Source organism: Chelonia mydas, chromosome 3 (genome assembly GCF_015237465.2).
Source record: "Chelonia mydas isolate rCheMyd1 chromosome 3, rCheMyd1.pri.v2, whole genome shotgun sequence".
NCBI lineage: Eukaryota > Metazoa > Chordata > Testudines > Cheloniidae > Chelonia > Chelonia mydas.
Window position 1 is genome coordinate 123,659,730 of NC_057851.1, and position 22,867 is coordinate 123,682,596.

Here is a 22,867-nt window from a genome sequence, read left to right on the forward strand (position 1 = left end):
CTTCCCTCGGGGTGAAGCAGGCTCCTGAGCCGCACGCGGGTTGACCTGATGGCTGAAGGTCTCCCAGCCCATGCGTGTGCACGTCCTGCGGCCCCAGCAGAAGAGCGGGAAGGGTCTGAATACTGCCCCCGAAACTGCAGGCTTCTCAGCAAGCTGCTCTTGGCCCCGCGGCAGGGCTCCTCAAAATGAAAGGAAAGGGCAAAGAACAGAAGCACCCCTGCCAAGAGGCCCCTTGGAGAAGCTCAGCAAATAAAGTGCACCTTGGCGCTCAGAGGCGTAGGGCGGGGAACTACTGGAGAGCCAGGCACACCACAAGAGACGGAGCCCCGGCAAGAAAGTGGCTGCATTGGCCGTGAATCGAACACGGGCCTCCCACGTGGCAGGCGAGAATTCTACCACTGAACCACCAATGCCCTGCTCCTTTGGGCTTGCCAGCGGAGGCGGTGCTTTCCGCCAAGGGCTTCGGCCAATGCCGGCCAGGCTCCTTCTGCCTCTGGCCGGGGCCTGAGGCGGCCTGCGGGCCAGCCAAAGGGGGCCGCTCCGGGACCTCTACCCAGCAGCGGCTGGCCCTCGGTTTCTGTAGTGTAGTGGTTATCACGTTCGCCCTACACGCGAAAGGTCCCTGGTTCAAAACCAGGCAGAAACAGCCCGGCTTCAGCTTTTGCTTTTGCTTTTGCTCCTGCTCCCGCTCCCGATGAAGCGGAGGGAAAACAGGCTTCCACAAGGGGCGCGGGCGGGTGCTCGGGGAAGCTCAGAAGCCGAGTTGCGTCCTCGCCGTTGCTGGTCTGTGCCCGCCGCTGCCTTTCCTCTTGCGTTCTCTCCTGCGCTGGTGGGAGAGGAAAGCGGGGCTAAGAGAGAGAAGGTCTCCCTCACGCTACCGTTCTGCCTCTCGTAGGCAGCACGGCCACGGCAGACAAAAGGCCGTGCCCCGGGGGCCAGTGGCGCAACGGATAACGCGTCTGACTACGGATCAGAAGACTGCAGGTTCGACTCCTGCCTGGCTTGTGGCACGTGCCCCTGCTGCCCGTCCCGTCCGGTGTGGTGGCCCTCCTTTTGACCTCTTTCGAAGGAATAGCAAGCTCATTGGGCCCTGCGCAGGGTTGCTTAAAGCAAAGGCCACGGCTCTGTCAGGAGGGACGCTCTCCCCAAGCAAGGTGCACCAGGACAAAGGCGCAACAGTCACCTGCTTGACCCCGATGTGATTTGAACACACAACCTTCTGATCTGGAGTCAGATGCGCTACCCTTGCGCCACGAGGCCAGCTGGCGGCCGGAAGAGCGTGTGGCGGCTGGGAGAGTGGGGGTGGACGGGCAGACTGACTTTCCTCCATGTTGCGTGAGCCAGGACTTACCGTGCCCACCATCCAAGCAAGCCGCTGGGATGTGAACCACATCCAGGGGCCTTGAGAAGTGACCCGTCGGGCCCTTCCCTCGGGGTGAAGCAGGCTCCTGAGCCGCACGCGGGTTGACCTGATGGCTGAAGGTCTCCCAGCCCACGCGTGTGCACGTCCTGCGGCCCCAGCTGAAGAGCAGGAAGGGTCTGAATACTGCCCCCGAAACTGCAGGCTTCTCAGCAAGCTGCTCTTGGCCCCGCGGCAGGGCTCCTCAAAATGAAAGGAAAGGGCAAAGAACAGAAGCACCCCTGCCAAGAGGCCCCTTGGAGAAGCTCAGCAAATAAAGTGCACCTTGGCGCTCAGAGGCGTAGGGCGGGGAACTACTGGAGAGCCAGGCACAGCACAAGAGACGGGGCCCCGGCAAGAAAGTGGCTGCATTGGCCGTGAATCGAACACGGGCCTCCCGCGTGGCGGGCGAGAATTCTACCACTGAACCACCAATGCCCTGCTCCTTTGGGCTTGCCAGCGGAGGCGGTGCTTTCCGCCAAGGGCTTCGGCCAATGCCGGCCAGGCTCCTTCTGCCTCTGGCCGGGGCCTGAGGCGGCCTGCGGGCCAGCCAAAGGGGGCCGCTCCGGGACCTCTACCCAGCAGCGGCTGGCCCTCGGTTTCTGTAGTGTAGTGGTTATCACGTTCGCCTCACACGCGAAAGGTCCCTGGTTCAAAACCAGGCAGAAACAGCCCGGCTTCAGCTTTTGCTTTTGCTTTTGCTCCTGCTCCTGCTCCCGCTCCCGATGAAGCGGAGGGAAAACAGGCTTCCACAAGGGACGCGGGCGGGTGCTCGGGGGAGCTCAGAAGCCGAGTTGCGTCCTCGCCGTTGCTGCTCTGTGCCCGCCGCTGCCTTTCCTCTTGCGTTCTCTCCTGCGCTGGTGGGAGAGGAAAGCGGGGCTAAGAGAGAGAAGGTCTCCCTCACGCTACCGTTCTGCCTCTCGTAGGCAGCACGGCCACGGCAGACAAAAGGCCGTGCCCCGGGGGCCAGTGGCGCAACGGATAACGCGTCTGACTACGGATCAGAAGACTGCAGGTTCGACTCCTGCCTGGCTTGTGGCACGTGCCCCTGCTGCCCGTCCCGTCCGGTGTGGTGGCCCTCCTTTTGACCTCTTTCGAAGGAATAGCAAGGTCATTGGGCCCTGCGCAGGGTTGCTTAAAGCAAAGGCCACGGCTCTGTCAGGAGGGACGCTCTCCCCAAGCAAGGTGCACCAGGACAAAGGCGCAACAGTCACCTGCTTGACCCCGATGTGATTTGAACACACAACCTTCTGATCTGGAGTCAGATGCGCTACCCTTGCGCCACGAGGCCAGCTGGCGTCCGGAAGAGCGTGTGGCGGCTGGGAGAGTGGGGGTGGACGGGCAGACTGACTTTCCTCCGTGTTGCGTGAGCCAGGACTTACCGTGCCCACCATCCAAGCAAGCCGCTGGGATGTGAACCACATCCAGGGGCCTTGAGAAGTGACCCGTCGGGCCCTTCCCTCGGGGTGAAGCAGGCTCCTGAGCCGCACGCGGGTTGACCTGATGGCTGAAGGTCTCCCAGCCCACGCGTGTGCACGTCCTGCGGCCCCAGCTGAAGAGCGGGAAGGGTCTGAATACTGCCCCCGAAACTGCAGGCTTCTCAGCAAGCTGCTCTTGGCCCCGCGGCAGGGCTCCTCAAAATGAAAGGAAAGGGCAAAGAACAGAAGCACCCCTGCCAAGAGGCCCCTTGGAGAAGCTCAGCAAATAAAGTGCACCTTGGCGCTCAGAGGCGTAGGGCGGGGAACTACTGGAGAGCCAGGCACAGCACAAGAGACGGGGCCCCGGCAAGAAAGTGGCTGCATTGGCCGTGAATCGAACACGGGCCTCCCGCGTGGCGGGCGAGAATTCTACCACTGAACCACCAATGCCCTGCTCCTTTGGGCTTGCCAGCGGAGGCGGTGCTTTCCGCCAAGGGCTTCGGCCAATGCCGGCCAGGCTCCTTCTGCCTCTGGCCGGGGCCTGAGGCGGCCTGCGGGCCAGCCAAAGGGGGCCGCTCCGGGACCTCTACCCAGCAGCGGCTGGCCCTCGGTTTCTGTAGTGTAGTGGTTATCACGTTCGCCTCACACGCGAAAGGTCCCTGGTTCAAAACCAGGCAGAAACAGCCCGGCTTCAGCTTTTGCTTTTGCTTTTGCTCCTGCTCCTGCTCCCGCTCCCGATGAAGCGGAGGGAAAACAGGCTTCCAGAAGGGACGCGGGCGGGTGCTCGGGGAAGCTCAGAAGCCGAGTTGCGTCCTCGCCGTTGCTGGTCTGTGCCCGCCGCTGCCTTTCCTCTTGCGTTCTCTCCTGCGCTGGTGGGAGAGGAAAGCGGGGCTAAGAGAGAGAAGGTCTCCCTCACGCTACCGTTCTGCCTCTCGTAGGCAGCACGGCCACGGCAGACAAAAGGCCGTGCCCCGGGGGCCAGTGGCGCAACGGATAACGCGTCTGACTACGGATCAGAAGACTGCAGGTTCGACTCCTGCCTGGCTTGTGGCACGTGCCCCTGCTGCCCGTCCCGTCCGGTGTGGTGGCCCTCCTTTTGACCTCTTTCGAAGGAATAGCAAGCTCATTGGGCCCTGCGCAGGGTTGCTTAAAGCAAAGGCCACGGCTCTGTCAGGAGGGACGCTCTCCCCAAGCAAGGTGCACCAGGACAAAGGCGCAACAGTCACCTGCTTGACCCCGATGTGATTTGAACACACAACCTTCTGATCTGGAGTCAGATGCGCTACCCTTGCGCCACGAGGCCAGCTGGCGGCCGGAAGAGCGTGTGGCGGCTGGGAGAGTGGGGGTGGACGGGCAGACTGACTTTCCTCCGTGTTGCGTGAGCCAGGACTTACCGTGCCCACCATCCAAGCAAGCCGCTGGGATGTGAACCACATCCAGGGGCCTTGAGAAGTGACCCGTCGGGCCCTTCCCTCGGGGTGAAGCAGGCTCCTGAGCCGCACGCGGGTTGACCTGATGGCTGAAGGTCTCCCAGCCCACGCGTGTGCACGTCCTGCGGCCCCAGCTGAAGAGCGGGAAGGGTCTGAATACTGCCCCCGAAACTGCAGGCTTCTCAGCAAGCTGCTCTTGGCCCCGCGGCAGGGCTCCTCAAAATGAAAGGAAAGGGCAAAGAACAGAAGCACCCCTGCCAAGAGGCCCCTTGGAGAAGCTCAGCAAATAAAGTGCACCTTGGCGCTCAGAGGCGTAGGGCGGGGAACTACTGGAGAGCCAGGCACAGCACAAGAGACGGAGCCCCGGCAAGAAAGTGGCTGCATTGGCCGTGAATCGAACACGGGCCTCCCACGTGGCAGGCGAGAATTCTACCACTGAACCACCAATGCCCTGCTCCTTTGGGCTTGCCAGCGGAGGCGGTGCTTTCCGCCAAGGGCTTCGGCCAATGCCGGCCAGGCTCCTTCTGCCTCTGGCCGGGGCCTGAGGCGGCCTGCGGGCCAGCCAAAGGGGGCCGCTCCGGGACCTCTACCCAGCAGCGGCTGGCCCTCGGTTTCTGTAGTGTAGTGGTTATCACGTTCGCCCTACACGCGAAAGGTCCCTGGTTCAAAACCAGGCAGAAACAGCCCGGCTTCAGCTTTTGCTTTTGCTTTTGCTCCTGCTCCCGCTCCCGATGAAGCGGAGGGAAAACAGGCTTCCACAAGGGGCGCGGGCGGGTGCTCGGGGAAGCTCAGAAGCCGAGTTGCGTCCTCGCCGTTGCTGGTCTGTGCCCGCCGCTGCCTTTCCTCTTGCGTTCTCTCCTGCGCTGGTGGGAGAGGAAAGCGGGGCTAAGAGAGAGAAGGTCTCCCTCACGCTACCGTTCTGCCTCTCGTAGGCAGCACGGCCACGGCAGACAAAAGGCCGTGCCCCGGGGGCCAGTGGCGCAATGGATAACGCGTCTGACTACGGATCAGAAGACTGCAGGTTCGACTCCTGCCTGGCTTGTGGCACGTGCCCCTGCTGCCCGTCCCGTCCGGTGTGGTGGCCCTCCTTTTGACCTCTTTCGAAGGAATAGCAAGCTCATTGGGCCCTGCGCAGGGTTGCTTAAAGCAAAGGCCACGGCTCTGTCAGGAGGGACGCTCCCCCCAAGCAAGGTGCACCAGGACAAAGGCGCAACAGTCACCTGCTTGACCCTGATGTGATTTGAACACACAACCTTCTGATCTGGAGTCAGATGCGCTACCCTTGCGCCACGAGGCCAGCTGGCGTCCGGAAGACCGTGTGGCGGCTGGGAGAGTGGGGGTGGACGGGCAGACTGACTTTCCTCCGTGTTGCGTGAGCCAGGACTTACCGTGCCCACCATCCAAGCAAGCCGCTGGGATGTGAACCACATCCAGGGGCCTTGAGAAGTGACCCGTCGGGCCCTTCCCTCGGGGTGAAGCAGGCTCCTGAGCCGCACGCGGGTTGACCTGGTGGCTGAAGGTCTCCCAGCCCACGCGTGTGCACGTCCTGCGGCCCCAGCTGAAGAGCGGGAAGGGTCTGAATACTGCCCCCGAAACTGCAGGCTTCTCAGCAAGCTGCTCTTGGCCCCGCGGCAGGGCTCCTCAAAATGAAAGGAAAGGGCAAAGAACAGAAGCACCCCTGCCAAGAGGCCCCTTGGAGAAGCTCAGCAAATAAAGTGCACCTTGGCGCTCAGAGGCGTAGGGCGGGGAACTACTGGAGAGCCAGGCACAGCACAAGAGACGGGGCCCCGGCAAGAAAGTGGCTGCATTGGCCGTGAATCGAACACGGGCCTCCCGCGTGGCAGGCGAGAATTCTACCACTGAACCACCAATGCCCTGCTCCTTTGGGCTTGCCAGCGGAGGCGGTGCTTTCCGCCAAGGGCTTCGGCCAATGCCGGCCAGGCTCCTTCTGCCTCTGGCCGGGGCCTGAGGCGGCCTGCGGGCCAGCCAAAGGGGGCCGCTCCGGGACCTCTACCCAGCAGCGGCTGGCCCTCGGTTTCTGTAGTGTAGTGGTTATCACGTTCGCCTCACACGCGAAAGGTCCCTGGTTCAAAACCAGGCAGAAACAGCCCGGCTTCAGCTTTTGCTTTTGCTCCTGCTCCCGCTCCCGATGAAGCGGAGGGAAAACAGGCTTCCACAAGGGGCGCGGGCGGGTGCTCGGGGGAGCTCAGAAGCCGAGTTGCGTCCTCGCCGTTGCTGCTCTGTGCCCGCCGCTGCCTTTCCTCTGGCGTTCTCTCCTGCGCTGGTGGGAGAGGAAAGCGGGGCTGAGAGAGAGAAGGTCTCCCCTCACGCTACCGTTCTGCCTCTCGTAGGCAGCGCGGCCACGGCAGGCAAAAGGCCGTGCCCCGGCGCCCAGTGGCGCAACGGATAACGTGTCTGACTATGGATCAGAAGACTGCAGGTTCGACTCCTGCCTGGCTTGTGGCACGTGTCCCTGCTGCCTGTCCCGTCCGGTGTGGTGGCCCTCCTTTTGACCTCTTTCGAAGGAATAGCAAGCTCATTGGGCCCTGCGCAGGGTTGCTAAAGGCAAAGGCTCTGTCAGGAGGGATGCTCTCCCCAAGCAAGGTGCACCAGGACAAAGGCGCAGCAGTCACCTGCTTGACCCCGATGTGATTTGAACACACAACCTTCTGATCTTGAGTCAGATGCGCTACCCTTGCCCCACGAGGCCGGCTGGCGGCCGGAAGAGCGTGTGGCAGCTGGGAGAGTGGGGGTGGAAAGGCAGACTGACTTTCCTCCGTGTTGCATGAGCCAGGAGTTACCGTGTCCACCATCCAAGGAAGCCGCTGGGATGTGAACCACATCCAGGGGCCTTGAGAAGTGACCCATCAGGCCCTTCCCTCGGGGTAAAGCAGGCTCCTGAGCCGCACGCGGGTTGACCTGGTGGCTGAAGGTCTCCCAGCCCACGCGTGTGCACGTCGTGCGGCCCCAGCTGAAGAGCGGGAAGGGGCTGAATACTGCCCCCGAAACTGCAGGCTTCTCAGCAAGCTGCTCTTGGCCCCACGGCAGGTTCCTCAAAATGAAAGGAAAGGGCAAAGAACAGAAGCACCCCTGCCAAGAGGCCCCTTGGAGAAGCTCAGCAAATAAAGTGCACCTTGGCACTCAGAGGCGTAGGGCGGGGAACTGCTCGAGAGCCAGGCACACCAGAAGAGCCGGAGGCCCCATGAAGAGAGGCGCTGCATTGGCCGTGAATCAAACACGGGCCTCCCGGGTGGTGTATGTGAATTCTACCACTGAGCTACCATTGCTTTTTGTGTTAGTTACCCCAAGTGCACTGTTGTGCTTCACCAACATAATGAGTGTGACGTGGACACACCCGCCCAACTTAATTACTGCAGCGGCTGGATGTCAACTTAAATTCCTTTGACTTAACCTTCTTTTTAGGCCTGTGCTTTTTTAAAATTGTAATTTCCCTTTATGACTCAGTGCGAACTATGATTTTGTTTTTTAAAGCTGTCTAAGTTTTGCCCTACTCTTCTGTGATTAATCTTTCCTGTATTTTCCTGAGTCCTGGAGTTTAGCTTCGCCAGCTTTGTATTTCCTGGATCTCCCCTAGATTCCTTTGTGAATAAAGTTATTGTATTTGCTCATATTTTCAGCTCTTCGGGATCTTTCATCTTTCTTAAGGAATTTGATGCGGAGGAATCTATATTGTTAAAATGGGGCAGAGTTCTTTTGTAGTAGATTTTTCTTCATTGTATCTGGACATGCACGAGGTTTTTCTAACAGTCCCTGCAATTTTAGATGAGTTGGAGGTCTGGTTTTCCTTTTTGTGGTCTCTCGTTCCCTGCTTTCCAGACTGTCTTGGCATGTCAGCTGCAAAAGTTTACAGCAACTGCCAACACTCCCACAGATGGTGCTTAGGAAGACTATAAAAGCTTTTAAGAAGGCCTCTGAAAAGCTGGAGTGTTTTTGGTTTTTTTTATAACAGGTGATAACATGTATCAAGGATTATTTCCACAGTGCTCATTGTATTTAAATGGTAGCAAAATGCACCCTTTATAAAAGCGACAAATGAGTATCGCTCAAATGATAAGTGAGACTAAACTGTCACCAAAGGGGCTAACCTGTGTTCCCCTTTGTAGCAGCATCCTCTGGGGTCAGATAAACTCCTGAACCACATTGATGGTGATTTAGATAAAACATCTTGGTATGCGGATAACAATATAGCTCCTATAACGGAATTAATATCTCATAATGAAACCTGCAGGATTACTCATTGTGCTTCCTTGGTTGGTTTATTTTACCCTAAACTCCCGCCCCATCCCAGAAATTGTGGAGTATTTTTTTTATTGGCACATGCACATGGCAAAAAATATAGCCTATCAAGATGGAAAATAATTTGTCCTTTATTGTTTCAGCTGAATGGTGCAGTTTTTAATCCTACCATGGCATTGCCAGTTCATCTATGTGCTGACATATACCCCAGAGACTAACTTCCATCAATGGAAAAGGGGTGACTTCATGTTCAAACTCTTTTTGTATTAGCAGATCTCAGTGGGGTTTCCAGGATTTAACAGCTGGGTATGGTGAAAAAATTGCTGTCGTAGAGAAAGTGGGAACCGTCTCAATCTTTCTAACATATGCTCAGATGCAAGGAATTTTAGATGTAATATATTTTACTAGGGGGTCAAATTCTGCTCTCCCTATTGGCATAAGTCAGAACCAATTTAGCCCTGAGATGCAATGATCTGGTGCATTTAAATGGCCAAATTCTATTCTTAGTTGCACCCATATGTAGAAGAAGGAATTCACTGCTGATGCAACCCCTAACAGCTGGGCTTTCCACACCAGCTCTTTCTTCTCTAGCAGCCCCTGCTGACAGTCACTCTGATCTAATGGTGGTTGGCCTCTTCTTGTGACTCGCCAGGTCATGCTTTAGTTCCTCCCCTTCTGGGGTAACAGAAAGTCCAGCAGAAAATCCAGCATCCTTACATCTGGTCCTCAGAACCAACTCTCAGCCCCCAGGTCCTTTCAAATCATCCTTATGCCTTGAGGGCAGGGGCTTCATGCCATCTTCCTGCTGGCTGGTTGGGAAAGCCAGGCCCACCCTCTACACCAGCCGGGTTCCAGGCCAGGGGCCCCATGATGGGCAGCCAAGGCCTACTCCATCAGACACCTTGCAGCTGCCTCCCTGGACTCCTTCCTACCACTAGCCTTTCCCCCCATCCCCTTCCTGGGCTCTTTGTAATGAACAGCACCTCCCAGGGCTTCTCCCCAGAGGTCCAGTTCCTGCCCTTGTGTCAGGGTGTATGATAAATGAGAGGTGGGGTAGCTCCTTTTTATGGACACCCAGCCAGCCAGTTAGCTATAAAGTCTATCTTGGTGGCTGTTCTTTTCTGGCTTTACCTGTAAAGGGTTAAAAAAGTCCCTGCAGAGGTAAAAGAAAGGGAGTGGGCACCCGACTTCTTAAAATTGGGGAAAAAACTTCCCTTTGTCTGGGTGTTGTGGTTCTCATAAATCAGAAAATGTCTAAAAAGGCAAGATTAGGTTTATTTCTGTTTATTTCTTATTGGCTTGTGGACTCCTCTGTGCTAACCCCAAATGCTTTTTGTTTTGCCTGTAACCTTTAAGCTGGGCCTCAAGAAGGTAATTCTTGATGTTTAATTTTTTAAGTGGGTTTTTTAAATCTAGCAAAAGCCTAAATTCCAGATGTATTTTCTTTCTTTTTGTTTTTAATAAAATTTACCTTTTTTAAGAACAGAATTGGATTTTTGGTGTCCTAAGAGGTTTGGGCATATGTTGTTTAATTAGCTGGGAGCAACAGCTAATTTCCTTTGTTTTCTTTCTCAGCTCTTCCCTGGAGGGAGGGCAAAAGGGCTTAAGGGTATCCCACAGGAAGGAATTCCCAAGTGTGCCTTCATGGATTCCAAGGGGTTTTGCATTTGGGTGGTGGCAGCATCTACCCATCCAAGTTCAGAGAGAAGCTGTTCCCTTGGAAGTTTAATACAAGCCTGGAGTGGCCAGTATTAAATTTTAGAATTTAGAATCCTTGCTGGTCCGCACTTTCTGCACTTGAAATGCCACAGTGGGGAATTAGCCTTGACAGGGTCAGACACAGCAGCTTGCTCCAGTTCTGTGACTTCCACGGATCTTCTCCCCTGGGCTTCCTCCTCACTCAGAAGACGAGTTGTTCCCCACTGGTCTCTCTACTACCAAGAGTGATGGCAGAGTTCTTCCCTTTCTCCCTGCAGTCTCTCAAACTTCAGTCCAAACACCCCTTAAGTTTTACTGTCACTGCCTCTTGGGTTTCACTGCTTCTGACTTCCTCCTGGCTCAGGACAGTCCACCTCTAGCTCTAGGCTTCACTGCCCACGGCTGCCCAGGCTTCCTTGAGGCTCAAGACCCTCTGCTCCAGGCTTCTCTCTGCCTTTAGCCCAATGGAAGAAACTCCCATCTCTCTCTCTCTCTCTCTCTCTCTCTCAACTTGGTCTTGTCTCTGGCCTTTTCCCCACTGCCTTGTGTGCCTTCCTTTATGAAGACTGTAATGATGCTGGCTCTGGTGGGACATAACTGAGACAAATTGCTTAGAGCAGGGCAATTACAGCCCAAGGCTGGGTTTTCTTTACCATTAAGGCACACAGAACCAGCCAAACAGAAAGGACTTTGGTCTCACCCCACTGGCTAACCATAAGTCACACAAGCAATTCCCTTAGACACTCCAGTTTCCCAGTATCACCACCAGTGCCACTCATTATGGGGATGAATGGTTATGGACCAATACCGCAGTAAAAGAAAAATGGTTCTCCCTATCCCAAAGGACCAAGCCCCAGACCCAGGTCAATATACAAGTCAGATCTTACCCACAAATCATGCTGTTGCCAATCCTTTAGAAGCTAAAATCTAAAGGTTTATTCATAAAAAGAAAGAAATATAGATGGGAGCTGAAATTGGTAAAATGGAATCAATTACATACAGTAATGGCAAAGTTCTTGGTTCAGGCTTGTAGCAGTGACAAAATAAACTGTAGGTTTAAATCAAGTCTCTGGAGTACATCCACAGCTGGGATGGGTCATTCAGTCCTTTGTTCAGAGCTTCAGTTTGTAGCAAGTTTCCTCCAGAAGTAAGAAGCAGGACTGAAGACAAAATGGAGGGGTTTCCAGGGCCTTTTATATTTTCTGCCCTGTGAAAGGACACCCCTTTGTTCTTACTGTGGAAAATCACAGCAGCAAGATGGAGTTTGGAGTCACATGGGCAAATCACATGTCCATGCATGACTCAGTTTGCACGCCGATGCCATTGTTTACATGTTTACAACATTCCCAGGAAAGCTCAGATGTGGATTGGCATCTCCGAAAGTTCATTGTCAGGTAAGTGTTTCTTGACTGGGCACTTACTGAGAATAGTCCTTTCTCAAGAAGCTGACCAAATGCTTCACTGAGGCTACTTAGAATCAAAACACATTGAGATACAAGTACATAGCCAATATTCATAACTTCAACTACAAAAATGATACACACATACAGACAGCATAATCATAATCAGCAAATCATAATCTTTTTATAGACACCTCACATGACAGCCTTTGTACAATATTTGCTGCAAATATATAACAGTGGTTGCAACAATGATCTATATGGTCACAGTTTATGTCAATAACATCACAAAGACCCAGGTCCTTCTCAGCTGTATTTGATCACCAGTTAGGCCTGACACCAGACCAAGTGCAACCCCGTGGCTGAATTGGGCTCAGGATCCTGTTAACCCAGGGTTATCCAGTGCAGGGTTTATATACTCCATCACAACAGGCAACCCCATGGTTGCATGAGTATAACACAGATTAGAGTTTGGTCCAAAGGCTGCACAGTTATCATAGATTTTAAGGCCTGAAGGATCACTAGTCCTTACCAGCATGAATTGCTTACTACACATCCCTGTTAACAGTAACCAAACGTAATGCAGTCTTGTTTATCCTCTAGAAAGCTGCCCTGAAGTGATCTCTGCTGAGGTGGCAAAGTTATTTTATGGAGAGACCAGAGATGCCTAAGTCCCCAACACCATTTCAGTTGGACAATTTGCTGGCAGAACCTGTGTAATTTTCCTTTTCCATTCAGAACAAACGGTACTCTCTCTTAGGAGTATCGTCATGGAATGAATTATTTCTTGTGATCTTCTGGAGTTCTGTTTTGGGTTAGGGTTTTTCATGAGGGATTGTCATCTGAGGTGCTGCATTCCTATTCCTGAAGCACTATACTCTTCAAGTGTAGAATTGGACAGTACTACTGTCAGGGTTCCTCCCCCACTCTGAACTCTGGGGAACAGATGTGGGGACCCCCATGACAGACCCCCCCTCCCAAGCTTATATTCTACCAGCTTAGGTTAAAACTTCCCCAAGGCACAAATTCTTTTCCTTGTCCTTGAATGGTATTGCTGCCACCACCTAGTGATTTTCCCAAAAATTCAGAGAAGGGTCACTTGGAATCCCTATCCCCCGCAATATATCCCCCTAAGCCCCTTCACCCCCTTTCCTGGGGAGGCTTGAGAATAAACTACCAACCAGTTGCCTTAGCAATGTGAGCACAGACCAGACCCTTTGTCTTCAGGACACTGAAATCAGTCAGGTTCTTAAAAGAAGAACTTTATTTAAAAGCAAAAAGTAAAAGAATCACATCTGCAAAATCAGGATGGAAGGTAACTTTACAGGGTAATAAAAAGATTTAAAACACAGAGGATTCCCCTCCAGGGACAGCTTCACAGTTGCAAAAACAGGAATGAAACTACCTCTGTAGCGTAGGAAAATTCACAAGCCAAAAGAAAAGATGACCTAACGCATTTCCTTGCCCAACTCACAGTTTCTGTGGTTTTAGATGGATTATTCCAGGTATATTTTCAGGAGATGTTGTACCTGCTTGGCTTCTCCCTTCGCCCAGAGAGGCAACAACAAACAGAACAAAAAAACAAATCCTTCCCCCACAGATTTGAAAGTATCTTCTTTCCTCATTGGTCCTTCTGGTCAGGTGCCAACTAGATTATTTGAACTGTTTAACCTTTTACAGGTAAAGTAATCCAGTACAGCTGCCAAGGAGGGATTATATGCTACTGCATACATAAAGGTAAACACCCATTTTTTCATGCTTTGTGTGTATAAAAAGATCTTCTATACTTTCCACAGTATGCATCCGACGAAGTGAGCTGTAGCTCACGAAAGCTTATGCTCAAATAAATTGGTTAGTCTCTAAGGTGCCACAAGTCCTCCTTTTCTTTTTGCAAATACAGACTAACACGGCTGCTACTCCGAAACCTACATAAAGGTTGCTACCCTTCCCCCTATATTCATGACAGCTATCGATCTGCCTTTGCCTTGATTATTCATTAATGCTATATTACACAAATGGAGGAGCAGTCTGCTCTTCCTGTAGTAGGCAACACACTAAATATGTCTCAGACATGCATTTATTTTAGTGATAAGTTCTACCCCTTTGCATAGGCAAAAAACATAGGGTTTTTTTGACGCAACAAGGGTTGGTCTAAAAGTATACACAATTAAGTCCTATCAATCTTGACATGTGAGAATGATAAGGTAAAGGATAATTAATTTTTAAAATGTCAGAACAACTTATGCATGTTTTTTAAATTCTGTGTTTAAGAAATATTCCACCTTAATGAGCATGTACATGGACATAGAGTAAAAAATGTCTGTTACTCTGCAAACTAGTCCACCCACCATGATAAGTTTCTTTCAACCAAGAGCATAGCTAATGATATGAAATTTATACTCACACTGGCAGATACATTGCTAACCTCTTCACCCCCATAGTCTCCTTCGGTATATGTAATTATTATATCTTTGGCTTGTGTGTGCTGTGTCCTTTAAACCACCAAGAACTTGGCAAAGATGACCATTTTGTGTTCATTTCAGGGAAGACTGTCTCAGACACACACACACTGTGTGTTCTCTTTTGAAGATTTTATGTTAACATAAAGAATGATACCAAAGGTAATTCTAATGAAAGTATCTGTTGTTCTTTGTATATGGAAAATATCTAATGACAAAGAGTGGCATTAGTAACACAACTGTTCCAGGAAACTACAACAAGTGTGTGGCAGCATGTTAATAAAAGGCTGGATGAAGAATAAAAAACATACAACAAATCACTTAAGAAACAAACTCCATAGGAAATTTAAAGCAGACTCATGGTGCGTATGGAAGCTGCCTGCCAACACCCATGATTTTAAGTGAGAATTACTTGTGTCACATTTTCCACTGTCTCTCTAAGCATCATCATCTTTACCACCATCAAATCTCTTAAAGAGCCACCAATGTCTACACCGGTTACACTAGCAAGACAGGTGTAACCCATACAATGTGTTAGGTTAAGAAATATGTAGAAATTAGGCTTTGGCTGAAGTTAGGCTCAGTATAGAGGAGCCTGGGAAATTGAGTTTGTTAGTGTGAGCAAAAGTTAGAGATAAGTTGGAGAAAGTACAATGGGAAAACTGAAGTTAGCAAGGACATGACCCAGGGTTACGTTGTGGGGAGGTTTTGGTTATAACTGATTTTAGCAGGGTTTCTAATGAGTGTTTTTGAGAATTTGGAATGTTTTATTAAAATGCTATCAATATTGACAGTATGGGAAGGATACTGGTGCAGATATTAATTTAAATATTGTACTGTAAAGAGCCAATAAACAGGTGGCGGAAATGTGACTATGGTAATAGCTAGTTTTAATTTTAATTAGTATTTTAACAGGGTATAAAAGGAGTACCCTTGCTAAATTGGGGGAGTCCAATTAACAGCTTAAGGATAACTTCATTCGATTATCAGTGGACTGATCACCCTGTTACACCACTCCATCTTTTAATGTGAGTATAATTGTAGTACCTGTGTAAATGTTAATTGCTTGCCTGTTTGCATAACTAATCATTCTTTTAAATAAAGTTTGGTTTGATCATTCAAAGTGTCATCCAAGGTCCTCTACTAAATTAAATTGTCTGTAACCAACCTAGAGGCTTGACCCTGAGCAACTAAGTATGATTTATTGCCTCCTTAGATATAACTATTTAATATTAACTTGAACAATTAAAAATCAAGGTTACACATTGGGTTAGCAAGTTGGTATCCTCCAGTTCCATGTATTTATAGCTTTCTTTGGGGCTCAATAAAAAGCCAAAAAGAAATGCCATTGCAGGTACTTTATGATAAGGTAATTTACTTTGCAGACGACAGGGCACTTATTGTTTCAACAACTCTATGAAAGCAGGAGAGAAATATCCCACAGCAGGATGTTCATTTTAGCTGGCAAACAGTATTCTCCTTGCTTCCAACTGAAATTGCATGGAAACAAGTTGCAGCAAATGAAAGATCTTTTGTGTTAACTTTAACTCTGGGAGATTTAATCTCCAACAGCACTCAGAGGTATTGGGCTTTCATATTCCTAGATTATGACTTGACTGTTGTGGTTTTGAAATATTCTTCCCCCCTCCCCATCTTTTTAGCTGAGTGAATTTTTAGTGCTGATGAGATTGTCAAGATTCATTGCCCTAGGGCCTGAAGGCATCTATTATCCACAGAAGAGGTACAGAACAGACATCAGTAGCTCATCCATCCTCACCCTGTTCTACAAATATGCCTCAACCCTGATCTGGAAGGAGCACCTCTAGAGTGTGAGAGGGCATAATTCAATCTCTAAATCCCTTCACACACTGGCTTCTCTATTAAGACTGCTAACAAGCAATACAGGTTAGTGCCAGTTGTGACTGTGGATTTTGTGTGGATATTTGTCCACTAGGAATTGTCAAATCACCAATGCATTTGATAAAGGCTACCAAAGAGCCTTTGGATTATAATGACCTTCAGTCACACCCCATCAGAACTAGAAATGAAAGGCTTCAGGCAGCATATGTCTACCCTGCAATGTAAGCTCAGGGTGAGTAGAACTTGAGTTAGCAGACCTTGGGTTTGTTAACCTAGGACTTGAGTGTCTACACTCATTTGTAGCCCCAGCTTAGGAACTGTTGAAGCCTGGCTTTACACTGCATTATGTGGGCCTGAGTCCAACCATCCGCATCCCAGACTTCCTAGTGCCCTCCCAGAATGTGGCCACCCTCGTCCTTTGTTCGTGATGTAGTGTGGGAAAACTTGACTTTCCATCTAACTCGACTATCAAGAGGACAAAGGAAGTCAGCCTACGGGACTGTGGAATACTTTTGGTGAACTCCCAGAGCATGAGTCCAATGGGGCTGCATCTACACTGCAAAGCAATAGGGCTTGAACCCTGGATCCCAGCTTGACTCAGGCTCAGATCTTGCACTCCATGGGGTCCCAGAACTCTGGATCGAAGCTCTAGGTTAGAGCAATTTATGTGTAACAGAAGGGGGGTTAGGCTTGAGTCTGAGTTTGATCCCTGGGCTTACACTGCAGTGTAGACATACCATGAGGGTATGTAAACTTGTGCTTGAGCCTGTGTTCAAAACTATTCCCTTTTATGTCTACACTGCAATTGCATTAACCCAGGGCTTGGACCCAGGGTTCCAAGACCCTGCAGGGCTGGAGGATCCAAGCTCAAGTCAAGCTGAGACCCAGGGTCTGACCCCTATTTCTTTACAGTGTAGCCACAGCCCCAGTTGACTCAAGTCCCAGGACTCATCTGGAAATTCCATGGGACAACTTCCTGAAGCCTCTCTATCCCAACAATCTGCAATCCACTGTGCTGAAAATGGAAGCCCCTCTCCCAAACCACCGCCCTAGTAGGCAGCAGCAGCTCAGGCCAGTGTTAACCCATTATTTTCTGATCATCGATCTGCAAGCACACTATCAGAGAGCTTTCTCAGTTTGCAATGGACAGAGAACTGATCAAGCCTTTTGCAAAGCGAGCTGCTTCCAGGTAATGTGCAGGGCAGGCAGTAAAGTTTTCCCACAGTGCACCAGGATCGTAGCGATAGAGTGGCAACATTTCAGGTGGCGGGGGAGGGAGGCCCTCAAGGGACTCTGGGATATGGTTACTTTGACTTGGGTCTTGCACACTGCAGTGTGGATACCAGAGCCTTAGATTTGAGCATCGGTCAGAAAATTCTTAAGGGAGGGTTAAAATACAGTGTCGGCGCTCAAGCCCAGGGTTCCCTAACATGGGTCACTTGAGTCCCACTAACTCTGGGTTAACATTGCAGTGTAGACATAACCTCAGTGACCAGTTAGCAGCCTTGTGAGCTATCCAGCGCCTTCCCTCTAACTTTTGGAGTTTTGAGTGATCATGACCTTGTAACCAATCAGATGAAAATTCAGCCAATGAATCCTTTAAAAAAAAAATCAGGAAAATAATGTCTCAGACTCCTTGACTTTCAGGTGATCATTAGAATACTTCCCTCTGCATTCAATGCAAACACACTGTGACTGGCTCACTGTGACTGGCTTTCTTTATGAGAAGTTATTTTTGAATTTTAACATTTTAGGAAATGAATGCAACTCAACAGTCGAGTTAAAAAATTATTTATTATTTTTCAGAAATCACAAATTAAAGGCAAACAGAGAGAACTTGGGAGAGACACTTCTGACCCTTTTTGAGTAGTAAATAGATCCTAAAGTAACTTCCTTCACAACAACCTCACCTTTTTATTGGTAAGTAGTGTCCCTTCTTATCTCTTTTGATGGCAGAGGCCTAAAATCGCAGAGATTGTGGACAGGACAACAGCTAACCCTCTTTGTTTATTTAAATATTCTCTGAAGCAAAACTCCTGGCCAAACTAATCAAAAGCTAGTTTATTCTCCTGACTGTGCACCATTGAAATCAATGGGAATTCTGCAGCTGATTTCTATGGTTGTTGGACCTGTTCCCTGATTTTATTTATGTGTTTTCTGTATACAAACAATCTCAGGAACTGTCTAGGTTCCTATACAGATGCCCATCCTCATAGTATCGGAACATCTCCCAGATGTGAGAACATGAATGATATCTCTCTCCTCCTTCCCTGTTGACAAGAGGCAGGCTTAGTTTTCTGTTTCTCTGCTTGTTTTTAAATTAGTATTGAATGGGGGTGGTGGTTGGGGCAAGTAGAGGTACTGTTACAGGAAAGCTTGGGCACAGAGATGGGTGTTGAGTCCAGTTCTGAGTGTTGTGAGGTTTTCAATCATTCTTGTGGGTCCTTTTCAATTCTGAAGGGGCCATTTTTCTTCAGAACTGCATTGCTGATGGCATAACTACTTCATTACAATGTGAGGACAGGCATTTGGATGTTCCTGGCTAAAGTCCTAGCCTCAGCTATCAGGCATGATGCAGACTTATGGTCTCTTGACTGCCTGTTATCTTTTGTCTATTTGTGAAAATGACATGGTTCCCCTACAGATCTGAATTAAGAAAGGAGGGTGTCAGTGGGGCAGCCTGCAAATTATTGCAAGAACCATCTTGGGAGCAGGAAGTCCTTTCTTCCCAGTCCTTGTATCATGCCTTTTCTTAAGCTCTTTCAACACATGAACAAATGGCAAAGCTTGTCAGTGAATAATGTGGTGGTGTAGAGTAGTCATTGAGCGTGAGTTATTAGAAAACGGATGTAAAGTTGGCAAAGTTATGGTAACTTGCATGGATATGGCATTCCATGAGATGCCACATTCATGTCAATGCGAGTAAGTGGGGTAAGTATCAGAAAAAAAGGAGATGCAATTGGAAAAATAAACCTGGATCAAGAGGGAAGTTCCACTAAGCCTAAACTGCAATGGTGTAAACAATCCAAAAATGAATAATAGAAAGCCACATTAGTTCTTGGCTAACCACCAGCCTCTATGAAATGTGATGCATCTGAGAACAGCTTTCCCAGTGGAATCTGCAAGCCAGGCAGTGTCACCAACCTGGCCAATAAATCACATTCCTGAGCTGCCTCCTGGACCCACAATCCAGACCACACCTGTCTCATTTTGTACACTCTGCACCACAAAGTCTGACTCACATTTAATCTTTGATCATAATTTATTTACACACATGGGATTAATTTATATCTTCCTCCCAAAGGACTAAAGTCTTCATGCAGTCATAGCCACACAAATAAATTGGGTCAAATTTATCTGTGGTATGCAGTGGAGTTATAACAAGGATAACTTTGGATACAACTGCTTGTCTGTACCTAATTTAAAGGGTCTATTACAGAAAGGCATATAGGAAAAATATTTCTATCAAAAGACAACCTTGTACTCGGGAGAGTTAGTAAGGACCAGGGAATTGCAGAAGAAAGTTCCTGTGGGCAAGGGGCTGCTTCTGCATTTTTTCAATATACCGCAAACAAATACCAAGCAAACGCATTCGCTATGTTTTAATATTTTCAGTTATAGTTGGTAAAAAGCAGACACGGTTACTGTTGTAACAGGATCATCCAACAACAACTGGGGGTCTAAAGTTGCCCCTAAGTTACGAAGCCTAGTAACTAATAATAGACACACTCTCAATCAAAGGGACCAATATTAGCTCCACCAACTCCGTTGGCCGCTTCTCCTAACCCAGCATCATCACTTCCTTAGCTTCAACCACTTGCCCTCATCCATGCCCCTGTATTAATTAGAGATTGGCTAAGGCGCTGAACTGCATGATCCGAGTTGGATGAGACAGAGATGTACAGTCGGGTGTCATCAGCATACTGAAGACACTGCACTCCATGCCTTCTTACTAATCCTGCTAATAACCCCATATATAAACTGAACAAGAAGGGTGACAGAGTGGTACCCTTTGTCATCCCACACTTCTCTTCTCTTACCATCTCCATCCCCTCTCTCATTTCCCACTCCTTAGCTTCCTTTGAACAACACTACATCTGACTCTTCTCTCTCTCTTCATGTAGCTGTCATTTAGTCTGCTCCAGCTACTTCTAAACCTCCTTCCCCATCAGCTTTGACTCTTGGCTCTCCCACTTCATTTCTTCACAATCCACTATCCTCATCACATGCTCATCCAATCCTTTTGTCACCCATCTCCTTAACTTCACCTCATCATTTGCCATGGAACAATCCTGGGAGAGTGTTCCAGGAAGAAAGGGTGGCCCAGAGACAAGCAGGAAGATGTACACTGGGGAGCAGAGAAACATGTAGTTGAGGTTGTTAGCACTGGTAGAACAGCGGGGGCCCAGGGAACAATGTTGTAAGAGACAAGAGTCCTAATATGAGTAAAAGTATTGAGTACTTCTTTTAGTTAGTAAAGTCAGCAGATAGGACTCTGAATACACACAGGGAACAGGGAACAGATCCTGCTGAATAAGAAGACATCACCTTTCAGTGTAGAGCCACCCTTTAAACCATCAGAGTTCTGTTTGCTAATATTAGGAGGAGAGTGTCAGCACTGCAAAAATAAGGGCTTGACCCAGCAACCCTTACTCATGTCAGAGAGCCTGGCTCATGAACAATATGACTGACTTCAGTGTGACTGTGTTTGAAGAAGGGCTGTAGAATTGGGCTCTGAGCAATTACAATACAGATCACAATTGACTGAAGTGAATGATTTATGATTCCCAATTTTAATATAAAGTATTTGGAAAGATGCCAAGATGCTAATTGGCTTGATTAAAAAAAACCCCAAACAAATCCCAGACCCAACACAGATGGCTTCTTTGTCTCAATTATTTTTCATTTTGTTGCATGTCACCACTTAATTAGTGACTAGACCTTTGCAGGAGAGCTTGTTATTTATTTATTTATTTTTAAGGTGATTAGTTACACATGCAATAGTAAAACCGAAGCCCTGCGCCTTCAGTGAGCAACATGTACACTGGGCTTATGCGGTGAGGATGGAAGGTTCAGTGGGCACGGCACTAGCCTGAGACTTGGGAGACCAGGGCTCAGTTCCCTGCTGCTGCCGCCCCATGCCCGCGGGACCGTGGGTTAGTCATGTAGTCTCTCTGTGGCTCAGCTCATCACGTGTACAATTGGGATAATCATATTACTCTAAGGCACAGAGGCATTCTGAGGATAAATACATTACAAATTGTGTGGTGCTCAGATACTACAGTGACAGGGGCCCTATAAGTACCTAGATCAATAGCCCCTTGCATGAATAGCAAGTTATAGCCACAGAGCTCATTGCAGGACTGGGGCCCAAACTGCACCTAGTTCAATCTCAGACTAGGACCAGGAACAGGTATCACTCAGATAGATTCACCCTCCAATCCGTTTTCCAGTTTGTTTCATTTAGAGACAATGGGTCAAATTCTGCTCTGATACACCTGTGTAATCCCCCACACTGAAATCTATGGGATGGTCTTGTGTAGCAGAGAGCAGAATGTCGCCCAGTCAATCTAATTTATACTAGTTAAAATGAGTAGTTTTAGGAGCTAATGCAGATGATGGGCCTGTTACTCCCTTGAGGATTATGGGGTTTAAAGGGTCAGAGCTTCTCTAGCACCTAGTACTCAGTTGATGACATTAGCAGATTAATGTTTGTTTGCATTTCCCCAACAAAATGGGTGTGAGATCAGAAACAGAACCCTTACCATGGCTTCTGAACCAATTAGTCAGTATTACAAATCACTTGACAGATTAAGATGCCTATGGAAGTGTCTATGTGTCTGGGGATTTACACAGCTCTTAAAACTATCCAGTGTCCAGCTTAACATGCCTGGGTTTAATCAACAGTGAACTATTCTATTTCCAGCACCATTTAATAGAATAATAATATGTGAAACTGTTGATCTGTGTAATGAACTATGGGCCAGGTCCTCATCTGGAGGAAATAGGCTTGGCTGATTTACACTAGCTGAGGATCTGTCCCTACCTCTCTAGTTCTGACTGAATTTGGTGAGTGGCCTTTCTTTTGAAGCACATTTTTCTGTTGTTACACACACACCTAAATACATGTTTTGCTACCTAAATAGGTGGTCTCATGTTCAGAGCTGCTAAGCAACTGCAGATCCATAGACTTCCATTTAGGTGCCTAACGCAGAGCTAAGACCAAGATTTTCAAAAGTGACTAGTGATTTTAGGTGCCTCTGTTTTTGGACTTTTGGTTTAATTTCACCCAGAGTGCCCTGGAGAAAAGGGGGTTCAAGAGTGGGAGAGATTTCCAAGATGGGCAGCTAAAATTTTGGCATCTCTCAATAGAAATCAAAAGCACGTTCACATGCACTGCACCTAATTATCGATTAAATGATAGTAAAAAAAAAAAAACCCAGTCCGTTATATTTACATCAAACAATCAAATTCTGTTCTTTTTACTGAATGTCCTATAGTTACAAATAGTACTTTATGACCATTTAGCAGCCAGACTGAATATTTACAGCTTAATTAACCCCAAATGGTCTTGAATAATGTTTTGTTTACAACTGAAGTAATAAACTGAATGCATCAGGGCACTGAAGGGGCTAATTAAAAGGAACAAATAGAGAAACAACTCAGTGTTGGATATCTGGGTGCATGCTGTTATTATGCTGTGCTCCCATATGGGGAGATTTATACTAGAGGTGATTCAACCACAGTTCTATCTGGACTCAATGCATGCAATTCTCATTTACACTAAGGCCCCTTTGCATCAAGAGGCTTTAAAGTGGGATATCTGCTGCCAGAGGCATATGAAGGGTTGTTAGTGTAAATGAGAATCAGGCCAAATAAGAATAGAACTGAACAAAAAATGCTAAAAGTAATAGCTTACCTTATCTTAAATGCTCAATATTTTATA

At 48.7% G+C, this 22,867-nt stretch overlaps 19 non-coding genes across 19 annotated transcripts; 9 read left to right on the plus strand and 10 right to left on the minus strand.

The window, feature by feature from the left end:
• Positions 1-342: 342 nt before the first annotated feature.
• On the minus strand, positions 343-413 carry TRNAG-GCC. The gene has a single exon. It is a non-coding gene; the product is annotated as a tRNA-Gly (tRNA).
• A 160-nt stretch (positions 414-573) lies between these two features.
• Positions 574-646, plus strand: TRNAV-UAC. The gene has a single exon. It is a non-coding gene; the product is annotated as a tRNA-Val (tRNA).
• A 286-nt stretch (positions 647-932) lies between these two features.
• On the plus strand, positions 933-1,005 carry TRNAR-ACG. Its single transcript has one exon. It is a non-coding gene; the product is annotated as a tRNA-Arg (tRNA).
• Positions 1,006-1,188: 183 nt separating this feature from the next.
• On the minus strand, positions 1,189-1,260 carry TRNAW-CCA. The gene has a single exon. It is a non-coding gene; the product is annotated as a tRNA-Trp (tRNA).
• Positions 1,261-1,766: 506 nt separating this feature from the next.
• On the minus strand, positions 1,767-1,837 carry TRNAG-GCC. The gene has a single exon. It is a non-coding gene; the product is annotated as a tRNA-Gly (tRNA).
• A 160-nt stretch (positions 1,838-1,997) lies between these two features.
• TRNAV-CAC lies at positions 1,998-2,070 on the plus strand. The gene has a single exon. It is a non-coding gene; the product is annotated as a tRNA-Val (tRNA).
• Positions 2,071-2,362: 292 nt separating this feature from the next.
• Positions 2,363-2,435, plus strand: TRNAR-ACG. The gene has a single exon. It is a non-coding gene; the product is annotated as a tRNA-Arg (tRNA).
• Positions 2,436-2,618: 183 nt separating this feature from the next.
• Positions 2,619-2,690, minus strand: TRNAW-CCA. Its single transcript has one exon. It is a non-coding gene; the product is annotated as a tRNA-Trp (tRNA).
• A 506-nt stretch (positions 2,691-3,196) lies between these two features.
• On the minus strand, positions 3,197-3,267 carry TRNAG-GCC. Its single transcript has one exon. It is a non-coding gene; the product is annotated as a tRNA-Gly (tRNA).
• Positions 3,268-3,427: 160 nt separating this feature from the next.
• TRNAV-CAC lies at positions 3,428-3,500 on the plus strand. The gene has a single exon. It is a non-coding gene; the product is annotated as a tRNA-Val (tRNA).
• Positions 3,501-3,792: 292 nt separating this feature from the next.
• Positions 3,793-3,865, plus strand: TRNAR-ACG. Its single transcript has one exon. It is a non-coding gene; the product is annotated as a tRNA-Arg (tRNA).
• A 183-nt stretch (positions 3,866-4,048) lies between these two features.
• Positions 4,049-4,120, minus strand: TRNAW-CCA. The gene has a single exon. It is a non-coding gene; the product is annotated as a tRNA-Trp (tRNA).
• A 506-nt stretch (positions 4,121-4,626) lies between these two features.
• Positions 4,627-4,697, minus strand: TRNAG-GCC. The gene has a single exon. It is a non-coding gene; the product is annotated as a tRNA-Gly (tRNA).
• Positions 4,698-4,857: 160 nt separating this feature from the next.
• On the plus strand, positions 4,858-4,930 carry TRNAV-UAC. The gene has a single exon. It is a non-coding gene; the product is annotated as a tRNA-Val (tRNA).
• Positions 4,931-5,216: 286 nt separating this feature from the next.
• Positions 5,217-5,289, plus strand: TRNAR-ACG. The gene has a single exon. It is a non-coding gene; the product is annotated as a tRNA-Arg (tRNA).
• Positions 5,290-5,472: 183 nt separating this feature from the next.
• Positions 5,473-5,544, minus strand: TRNAW-CCA. The gene has a single exon. It is a non-coding gene; the product is annotated as a tRNA-Trp (tRNA).
• Positions 5,545-6,050: 506 nt separating this feature from the next.
• TRNAG-GCC lies at positions 6,051-6,121 on the minus strand. The gene has a single exon. It is a non-coding gene; the product is annotated as a tRNA-Gly (tRNA).
• Positions 6,122-6,281: 160 nt separating this feature from the next.
• On the plus strand, positions 6,282-6,354 carry TRNAV-CAC. Its single transcript has one exon. It is a non-coding gene; the product is annotated as a tRNA-Val (tRNA).
• A 531-nt stretch (positions 6,355-6,885) lies between these two features.
• On the minus strand, positions 6,886-6,957 carry TRNAL-CAA. The gene has a single exon. It is a non-coding gene; the product is annotated as a tRNA-Leu (tRNA).
• Between the last annotated feature and the right edge of the window lie 15,910 nt (positions 6,958-22,867).